A 7692-nucleotide genomic window follows, 5' to 3' on the forward strand; every position below is an offset into this window, starting at 1 on the left:
CATGGCCTGGCCCCTGCCAGCCTCTCCAGCTTCCCTCCCATCCCACCATCTCCAGTAACGTTGTCCTTCTTGTATTTCCTGGGATGCCCTGAGCTCTTTCTACCTGGGGCCTTTGCCCATGCTGTCCCTCTGGCCGGGGGCCCTCATTCCGAGTCCTCTGCCCAGGCCACCTGCTCATCCTGCACTCTCAGTCCAGCGGTAACCTCCTCAGTCTGTGCCCCGTCGTATATTCTCACAATGTGCTATGCATTCCACAGCATTGATCACAGCTAGGAATCACATATTTATTATATATTTCCATATTAACTATGTATGTTAACAGTTATCTTCTCCATCGAGTGTACTCATGAGGACAGAGATAGTATCCATTGGCCGGTCATCATTTCCAAGAGCTGAGCACAGTCCCTGACCCCCTAGGTGGCACTTGACACAAGTTTTTTAAAAGAATAAAAGAATGTCCCTGGGTGAGTCAACATCTCTGAGATCCAGGTGTTTCAGAAGGAAGATGGGGCTGGTGACATCCCCCTTGCAGGGCTGCTATGAGGCGGGAGGGTCCTGGGCCCGTGTGTGGTCTGCAGTGGGTGCACAGGGGCACGGCAGGTGCTGCTGGCGGTTGTCCGTGGGCTGACTGCACAGGCTGCATGTGCCCCACCCTAGGGTCCTGCCTCTCTGCTGCTGAAAGGGTCTGCGGGCCTCTTTGTCTCCATCCCTTGTCCATAAAGCTTCTCACACATGAGCTCTGTCCCTTGATTATTTCCCCGTGTCCATCGTGGGTGTGGGGCTAGCACAGAAGAGATCCTCAGTGTCTTAGGTGGGTCTCCCCAGAAACAGGCCTTGGACAGAAGCCCCAGAGCAGAGGCTTTCCTGGCATTTCCCCATGAAGAAGCTGGACAAGGAAGGATGGAAGGGGAGGGGGCCGAGTCAGGTTGGAGCTTCAACCTCACACATGGGGACTCTGGTCTTGGGGGACTCTGGAGAGTAAGCGGTGCCTCATACTTGCCTCTCCTAAAGCCGAAGAGCTGGGCTTTCTCTCCAAACATCCCTCAAGGGTGGAGGGCAGGGTAGGGAGTCAGTTCCAGGCACTTGATTCTCTGCACCTGGCGCCTCCCAGAAAGAGCTGCAGTTGTGAGGGTACGCTCGAAAGTACATGGCAGGGGGCACAAAAGGTCTGAATCAAGCATCCTCATCCCCTGCACTCAGCAAAGGCTCCACAACTTTGTTCCAGAATCCAAGATGGGTTCTCCTGATGACAGCAGAGAAACAGCTCTATTGCTGGCATTTCTGCTGGGGTGGCTGGCAGGAAAAAAACGAGCTCTGCTTGGCAGTGAGTCAGCCTGGAGCCCTCTCAACCTCCTGTGGGGACATCTGCCAAGTCCACTTGCCCCTGAGGCCCCACCTGGTCTCTGCTGGCTCTCGGGGTCCTGGCAGGTGGGCGGGGAGAAGGGCAGAGAAGCCCAGCCTTCCCCCTACAGCCTGGGAAGTACCCATGGCTGCTTAGGTTGGAGAGGCCTTGGCAGGCCCTTCTCTAAGACACAGTGTATAAAAAAACAGATGGAAAATCCTGACTTGGCCAATTAATACGAGCAGCAGGAAAATCCCTAAATTGGTTCCATAACAACCAATCTCTGTTTTCAGGTCCACAGGCAGGCAGAAAAAAAATGGATCCCAGGTGAAGGAAAATTGAAGTGCAACCAAAAGTTCATCAATACTTTCTTGTCTTTCCCTCAGCAGGTCCCGGCCAAAGCTGTGAGAACATGCCTGCCTCCCTGGTTAAGCGAGGTAATTTGATCTGGGCAATCATCGTCATAAATATTCATGGTTTTGCCTTAACATTAGGATAACATCTGTTTCCAAACATCTGCAATCTGTTTTCAATGCTTCAGTAAAATGTAAATTAGCTATAACTAATACAATAAAGCACTAATGAGGGCGGTGATAATGGAAGACGCCCATTAGGGCTGGGGTCCAGCTTGGTCTCCCATGGCCGGTTTCCTGGGGTTCTCCAGAACTTTGCTTTCTACCACTTCAAACTTCCCCCAACTGAAAGGGGCTTTGAAAAGCCTGCTCACCTCTTGGTTTGCAAGCACGTCACTAGACAGGGTGTCCTCTGTATCTCATCCTTCTCCAGAGGCGGCACACCAATCAAGGCCGCCTGGGCAGGTCCCACGCACGGAATCTTCCACTTCCTGCAGAACAAAGTCCTTTCATTAACCCATTTGTCCTTTAAGGCTGGGTTGTTGGCACTGTCCAGATGATGCCTGCAGCACAGTGTGGCTGAGACAAACTGGCCAGTTAACAGACAGAGGAGCAGGGCATTCATTCACAGAAGAAATGCTGATAGTCAAGGATTATTTGATTTCACTAGTCATCATTTTTTTTTTAAGACAGGGTCTCACTCCAGGTTACGTGATCTCGGCTCACTGCAACCTCACCTCCCAGGCTCAAGTGGTTCTCCTGCCTCAACCTCCTCCTGAGTAGCTGAGATTACAGGGGTGTGCCACTACTGCCTGGCTAATTTTTGTACTTTTAGTAGAGACCGGGTTTCACCATGTTGGCCAGGCTGGTCTGGAACTCCTAACCTCAAATGATTCACCCACCTCAGCCTCCCAAAGTGTGGGATCACAGGAATGAGCCACCGTGCCCGGCCGCACTAGTCATAATTAAAAGACAAATTAAAACAATGATGAACAATACATAATACTATAATTTTAACAGCAGAATAGCTAAGTTGCGAAAACAAAAATTCGTATAAGATGACACTATTCTTATTTGTTAAAAAATGCATACCTATTGGGAAAAAATCTGAAAAAAATATAGATACACACCAAATTGTGAAGAGTTACCTTTTAGACACAGGATTAGAGAAGATGCCTTTGTTTTATTAACTGGATTTGTTACCATGACTATGTCTTGATTTTTGTTTGTTTGTTCAAATGAAGCAGTGGGAGTGGAAAAGGAACAAAGAAATCTGTAACTGCCTGTGATCGGTTAGCTATAAACACCACTGCCCTTGGACCAGCCTTTATTTTTTTTAAAGCGCACCCACTGATTAATTTCAAGAGGGAGCGGGGCGCGGTAACTCACGCCTGTAATCCCAGCACTTTGGGAGACTGAGGTGGGTGGATCACCTGAGGTCAGGCGTTTGAGACCAGCCTGGCCAACATGGCAAAAACCCCATCTCTACTAACTATACAAAAATTAGCCGGGTGTGGTGCTGGGCACCTGTAATCCCAGCTACTTGGGAGGCTGAGACAGGAGAATTCCTTGAACCTGCGAGGCAGAGGTTGCAGTGAGCCAAGATTGTGCCGTTGCACTCCAGCCTAAGTGACAGAGTGAGACTCTGTCTCAAAAAAAAAAAAAAAAAAAAAAAATCAAGGAGGAAAACATTAACTTTATAGTGGAAAACTCTGGAGGATACCATCTTAACCACGTTATCAGAATGAACATCACCCTCAGTGGGACAAATGGATGCCCCATGCCTCCTCATGAGACGTGCTGAGGAGGACGTACCTCCCTTGTGAGGGGTCCCTGACAAATTGCATCACCTGGCTGGAACTCTGCGGAGACATCACCAAGCTCAGATCAGGGGACCTTCTACAAAATAACTGGCCTGTACTCTACAAGGGTGAGAATGTCACAAAATGCAAAGACAGGCTGCATAACTGTTCCAGGTTAAAGAATACCACAGAGATGGGATATGTGGTCCTGGATTTCCCTTTGCTTTGAGGGACATGATTGGAACCAGTGGAGATATCTGAATGAAGTCCGTAGATTAGATAATAATATTATGTTAATGTTTATTTCCTGATTTTGATCATTGTACTATGATTATGTAAAGGAATATTTTTGTTGTTAGTTGATGTATTTAGTTGTAATTAGGTAGACAGAAAGAGAAGGATATGGCAAATGTGGTTAAATATTAGTATTTGGGGAATTTAGATGAGGCTGTATGAAATTTTTCTTATTATTCTTGCAACTTTTATTTAAGCCTGAGATTATGTCAAAATAAAACAAAAAAAAATTTAGAATCAGTTTAAAAGTGTCCTCCTCCAGGAAGTCCTCCTTGACTCCCTCAGGAAGCCCAGCAGCAACCTCATGTGCTGTAATTACCAGTTCACTCTTTTGTCTCCCCTTGCAGGCTGTGAGCTCTTCCAGAGGAGAAACTGTATCTTTTCCGTCTCATACCCACAGTGCTGAGCACGGCCAGCCTTTACTAAGCAAGTTTGTTGAATAAATGAAGGAGACCAACCAAGCTTATTCTTCCAGAATGTGGTGCATGTGACAGGCCACTGTGGAGGGGCCTGGGCTGGGTGCGGTTGGGGAGGACTTGGGTGTCACTGCTGCCTGTCACAGTCACTCCTGCTGGGATTTGAATGCAGCTAGATGGAGGAGTTGTGCCCCTTCTCCAAGGTACACAACCGCTCCCTGATGTTACTCAGGGAAGAAAGGGCCTGGGAGCCTGACCCTTCTCCAAAGGCTTTTAAAGAGGCAAAAACATGCCTGATTGACTAAGGTGGTTGTGCTGAAAGCCAGCTTCCAGGAACCGGCATGAAGCCTCTGAAGGAAACACACCTTAAGGGAAAGAGCAGCCCAAGGCCTGCTGGTCAGGGGAGCCTGCTAGGGCTGGCCATGGGTCTGTGGGTGATTTTGGAAACTCCCAACCTTCCCATACCTCCTGCCGTAGGTTCCAGGAAAACGGCTGCTTGTGTATAGACAGAAAGAGTTGAAACGTGTGGAGCCCTGAGTGTAATGCAGGCAGAGAGAACACCCACTATGGCTCAGATTAACCAATGGGCCATACCTGGGACCATGTCGTGCCCTCGTCTCAGATAAACTAGCGGGCCACACCTTGGTGCCTGTGTCACCAAGCAACATGCCTGCCTGCCAGGGGCAGCATCCGCCTGGGAGGCAGGGGCCTCAAACAGAAGAGGAATCTTCTGGAGAAGAGGATGGGATTTCTGCAAGAGAAGTGGGAGAGGCCTGGGGCCACCACAACAGAGCCTACATGATGAAGCAAGGATGCCACCCAGGCCCGGAAGAGTGCCTGCATACATGGGAAGGCCTGTCTGTCACTAGGCCTGGGGGCCTGCAGGTGGCCTCCCCTCCGACCAGGTGAGGTGATGCTGGGAGGGTCCCTCTAGTAAAGACGAGTTGGCGGTCGGGGCTGGAATGCTGGCTGTGGGCTTTTATCCATAGGATGCTGCTCAAATCATCAGAACAGCAGTCATACAAATCAAAATCCTTTTTAAAGTTATTGCACCCTGCCAGGAGTTGGGCAGAATGGCTGTCGTATGGGGGGCCTTGGCTCTGCCTGGTTGGGCTCTCAGGACCTTTCCAGAGCTGTCTAGGGTGGGGATACCAAGGCCATAGGCTCACACTTCTCACATTTTCAGGTGTGTAACTTGCAATGTGATTGGCTATGACACCCCGCACCCCACCAGGTGAGTTGGATTCCAGGAGCTCCTGCGTCTAGGGAGACAAAGACCCCAGGTGACCCCGAAGGGTAGGTCAGGAGGCAAGTGCAGCTGTGGCAAGCGTGTGCACGTGCAGATAAGTACGTGCCTGCAGCCCAAGAGGGGCCAGCCCCGGGCAGGCTGTGCTTCACACTCCTCGGGGGTACCCTGGACATTGGTCATCCTACATTTGTATAGTGAGGCTGTGGATTGAATTGTGTCCCTCCCAAAACTCATATATTGAAGTCCTAACCCCCAATGCGGCAATATTTGGAGATAGCACCTTTAAGGAGGGAATGAAGGTTGAATTAAGTCATAAGGCTGAGGTCCTAATCTGATGGAACTTGTGTCCTTCAAAGAAAAGGAAGAGACACCAGAACATTCATTTGCATTCCACCCCTCTCTTTCTCTGCACACACGGAGGTTAGAACACAGCAAGCAGGTGGCCATCTGCAAGCCAGGAAGGGAGCCCTCACCAGAAACCAACCCTGATGGCACTTTGATCTTGGACTTCCAGCCTCCAGCACTGTGAGAAAATAAATGTGTGTTGTTTAAGCGTCCCTGTCTGTGGTATTTGTTACGGCAGCGTGAACCAACCAATACAGTGAATGCTGCAACCTCCCCCAGCAGGTGGTGGTAAAGGACATAGGAAGAGCACTTTTTTTGAATTGGCCCAGACTGTTGGGGCTGGGTGAGAGATTGCCCTGTGTGGGTTTCCCCGTACAGCTTCAGTACCAGAATGGGAGGCTTGGGTTCCAACACCCACCTATGTCTCTCATACAAGTTAGTATATGCCTTTGATGAGAATGCCATCACCTTAGGTGTAAAGCCCTTGTGCAGTACACAACTAGAACATCTGTACGTGGTGGACTGCCCCACCACCACCACCACCAGGGGCTGAGGATGGAGCAAGTGTTTTTTTAGCAGCAATGTTATGGTAGAGAGCAGCCACAGTCATGCAAGACTGTCCAACTTGCAAGGCACACTTTCAACCCGACCAGAGCAGGCTCTAGGGAAGCCTCTGGGAGCCTGGGGAAGAGGGCTTAGCAGGAGACCCCAGAAAGGAAGAAGTATAAAGAGGGGGACCTCGGGAAGTGAGGAAGGGAAGAGGGAAGTGCCAGGGGCCAGGAAGGGGGCTTTCTAAGAGACAGCACCCCCAGGCCCCAGGAGTTCCAGGGCAGTGAGAGAGGCTTCTACACTTGCATAGCCCCAAAGAGAAAAGTTCATAGCTTGGAACAGCCTTGGCTCTGCCACTCACGCATTCCTTCCTTTCGGTCCACTGAGCACTGGCTTCTGGAAGAGACTCAGGAAGCACCCCAAACAGGCGGAGAAGGGGTGTACCCCCTGCCAGGGCACAGCAAGGCAGCAGCTGACCCCCCTCAGCTAGGAGCCCTCCCCACAGATGGCCCCATCATTGCCTGACCTTCACCTCCCTTGCAGGTGGCTGGAGATACTACTCACGAGACAAGAAAGGGCACCCCCTGCCATGCACAAATGCCCATGCCACACGGGCCCCGGTGAAGGAGTCATTGGGACATGTGAGCATTGACCCCCACTCAGGTAAAGATCTCACAGTGTCTGGGAAACAATAAAGCCTGGAAACATTTGCTGTTCTTAGTATATTGTTCGGGGAAGCTGTGTGGCATGGGGGCTAGTTTCCAAGGGGAGACAGGAAATGCTTCCCTCTTGTCATTCTCCGATGGGAAGAGAGACTCTGTCACCTCCTGGCCAAGTGGGCTTCCTCCGTGTTGTCTTTGGGAAAGACCCCCAGCAGATGTGACTAAATTAAGGATTTTGACCTGGCACGGAGGCTGACACCTGTAATCCCAGCACTTTGGGAGGCTAAGGTAAGAGGATCGCTTGAGGCCAGGAGTTCGAGACAGTCTGGGCAACAGAGTGAGTCCTTGTCTCTGCCAAAAATAATACGAAGAAAAATTCACCACGCATGGTGCTATGCACCTGTGGGCCCAGATCCTGGGGAGGCTGAGGCAGGAGGATGGCCGAAGTCCAAGAGATCGAGGCTGCAGTGAGTTGTGGTGGCACCACGGCACTCCAGCCTGGGCAACAGAGTGAGACCCTGTCTCAAAAAACAGAAAGAAAGAAAGAGAGAGAGAGAGAAAGGAAAGAAGGAAGGAAGGAAGGAAGGAAGGAAGGAAGGAAGGAAGGAAGGAAGGAAGGAAGGAAGGAAGGAAAGGAGGGAGGGAAGGAGGGAAGGAAGGGAGAGAGAAAGAAAGAAAGA

Source organism: Piliocolobus tephrosceles, chromosome 11 (assembly GCF_002776525.5).
Source record: "Piliocolobus tephrosceles isolate RC106 chromosome 11, ASM277652v3, whole genome shotgun sequence".
Taxonomy (NCBI): Eukaryota; Metazoa; Chordata; class Mammalia; order Primates; family Cercopithecidae; genus Piliocolobus; species Piliocolobus tephrosceles.